At 36.6% G+C, this 2,894-nt stretch overlaps 1 non-coding gene across 1 annotated transcript; it reads left to right on the forward strand.

Annotated features, from left to right (window-relative positions):
• The first annotated feature begins 913 nt into the window (after positions 1-913).
• LOC140854430 (small nucleolar RNA R71) lies at positions 914-1,020 on the forward strand. The gene has a single exon (XR_012137645.1). It is a non-coding gene; the product is annotated as a small nucleolar RNA R71 (small nucleolar RNA).
• The last annotated feature ends 1,874 nt before the right edge of the window (positions 1,021-2,894 follow it).

Consider the following 2,894-nt stretch of genomic DNA (forward strand, 5'->3'; position numbering starts at 1 on the left):
TAGTAGTTTTAGAAGGTGACTCGACAGATGAGTCATCTATATCATCAAGTGCAACTACCTTATTATCTATTTGTTTTCCTGATCTTAAGGTATGAATGGCATTTATACCATTAACTTGGTTTCCTTGTTGGGGTCGTGGACTATTTTGGTTCCTAGGATTTGGCTCATGTTGGCTAGGTAACCTACCATGTTCTCGTTCACTAATGGTCGAAGCCAGCTGACTTACTTGCATTTTCAGACGGGCTATAGCTTGGGTGTTATTATTTATGAGTTGACCCGTAGTTTGCATAAAGCTGGTATGTGTTTTCATCATGGCTTCTAGGCTTTTCTCTAAAGAGGTAATTTTCTTGTCATTATCATGGAAGCCTGGCGGGTTGTTCATTACTGGGTTGGACCTTAGATTTTGCTGATTGAAATTTGGATTACCTACATTAGGATTCTGGGACCATGAGAAATTCGGGTGATTCCTCCAACCTGGGTTATATGTAGGTGTATAAGGATTGTTCAATGGTCCTTGATAGGTGGCATTCACCTGTGCACACTCATTCGAGTAGGAACATTCTTCTAAGACATGGTCTGGTGCATTGCACCCTTTACACATGGGTGCAGATATTTGATTTACATTGGCTGGTCTCTGTAATTCTAAGGCTTCCAATCTACGTGTTAAGGTTGCAATCTTGGCCTCTGATGCTAGGATTGGTTGAATTTGATGCATTCCTCCTCTTGAAGGTGTAGTTTTATCAGGTTTCCTAGTTGTTTCCCACTGTAAATTTTTCTCGGCTAGGTCTTCTAAGAATTGCCAAGCTTCAGTAGTTTCTTTGTCCATAAATTGGCCTTGGCACATGGACTCTAGCATGATTCTTGAGTTTGAATCTAACCCCTCATAGATGATCTGGCATAGTCTCCAAGTTTTATTCCATGGTGTGGGCATTGGGTCAAAAGATTCTTGAAACGATCAAAGTACTTCCAAAATGATTCACCAGCTAGTTGGTAAAATTGATTTATTTCATTCTTAATCCTAGCTGTTTTATGATGGGGAAAATACTTTTTTAAAAATATTCTCACAAAGCCCTCCCAGGTAGTGACAGAATAGTTTGGCAGACTATAAAGCCACTTCTTAGCATTGTCCTTAAGGGCAAAGTTGATTAATCTAAGTTTGACCTCATCCTCTGTTAATTGCAGTTTCATGGTTGCACATACCTCCTCAAATTCTCTAATAAATATATAAGCATCCTCTAATCCTGTGAATTTTGGAAGCATATTTATGATTTGAGGTTTGATTTCAAAATTGTTAGCTGTGGGTTGTGGCAACCTGATACAAGATGGTTGGATGGAGCCAACTGGATAACACAAATCCTTAAGGGTCATGGGTTGGATTGGTTCAGCCATTGGAACAACAGGAATTGACTCAATTCTAACTAGACGACTCGACACTCTTCTCCACACACGAAGTGTACGGTTCTCGATGTTTATACAATTTTTTTTTTTTTTAATAAAATTTTTATGTATAAGGAAAAGAAAGAAAAGAGAAAAAGTTCTAAAGAGAAGATCCTAAGGAGTCCTAAATCTAAAGAAAAGTAACCAAATTAATTTAAATTTTAAATTTTTTTTTTTTTCAAACAAGTGAATCAATAAATTAAACTCAATCTATTCTAGGGTTAACCTAAATCTAGACAGCTCCTAACTGTTCCAAGATGACCCTTCAAACCTTCCAAGTGGAGATTGATCAACTAGTTAGCCAGGTAAGTATAAGAGGTGGGAGGTTCACTCATCGTTGCCTTTCTAGACACCAAACAAGTTGGCCAGGCCAGCAACTGAACCAATTTAACAAACCACTCTCAGGGACTTGCCTAGACACCAACTAATCAAACAACTCAAACTTGGTAGAACTCTTAGGGTTCCTTGTCCTATTGAGCTCGAATTCCTTAAGGTTGACGTCTAATTGATTTTAAGATTAAAAGTCTAGGTAATGCAATATGATGGAGATGGTTTTTGGGCTAAGGAAGGGTAATGAAATCCCCACCTTATCTTGTTAATGGGTTGATGCCCTTAGATTAATTATGAAAATACAAATACAAATAAACAAGATGACCAAGAATGTAAAAGATTTTAATTTAGAATTTTTTTTTATTTTGATATTTTACTTCACGATTATGAAATGTCTTTTGTTTTGTTTTATATTTTTTTTTTGTGATTAAGTAAATTCAAATGATTAGGTCTAAAAGCAAAAGTAATTAACTAAAAATAATAAAAGAGAAATTAGAAGCGTACCTGAGTTTTCCAGCAATCACCAACTAAATATAGAAACCTAAAGAAAAAAGAAAGAGAGTTATAACGCACGAAGAACAAATATTTGAAAATAATTTAAAACGCCAAATCTCCGGCAACGGCGCCAAAAACTTGATGTTCAAATCTTAAAATTTGTAAATAAAACCGCAAGCGCACGGTGTGCAGAGTAGCACGACCAGCGAGTACGGGTCGATCCCACAGAGACTTGGTTTTAAAAATGATTTTCAAATCTATGCTCAAGTGAGCTTTAACAAAAATCGAAAGTCGAAAGTTGTTTGCTAAAGACAATAAGACTAAGGATCTAGGGTTTTTGAATCCACTAGATCTAGATTAGGGAATTCTACCTAAAATTTTTCTTATTGATCCTAACGACTACTCCTCTTGTCTTTCCCAAGCATAGATTATGAAGGGACTAAGGCCCAACGATAACCTATCAAGATTCTTTACAGGGGAGTAGTAACTAGGATCCCTTAGGGTTTTCTCCTCCTATGCACTGAATCAAGCATGAACTATGAAGGGACTCTGACCCAACTGTAATTCATCAAAAATTCTTGGCAAAAGAGGAAGAAAAAGAAACCCTAAGAAAAAGAAAGAACCCTATGTAA

Source organism: Elaeis guineensis, chromosome 16, assembly GCF_000442705.2.
Source record: "Elaeis guineensis isolate ETL-2024a chromosome 16, EG11, whole genome shotgun sequence".
NCBI lineage: Eukaryota > Viridiplantae > Streptophyta > Magnoliopsida > Arecales > Arecaceae > Elaeis > Elaeis guineensis.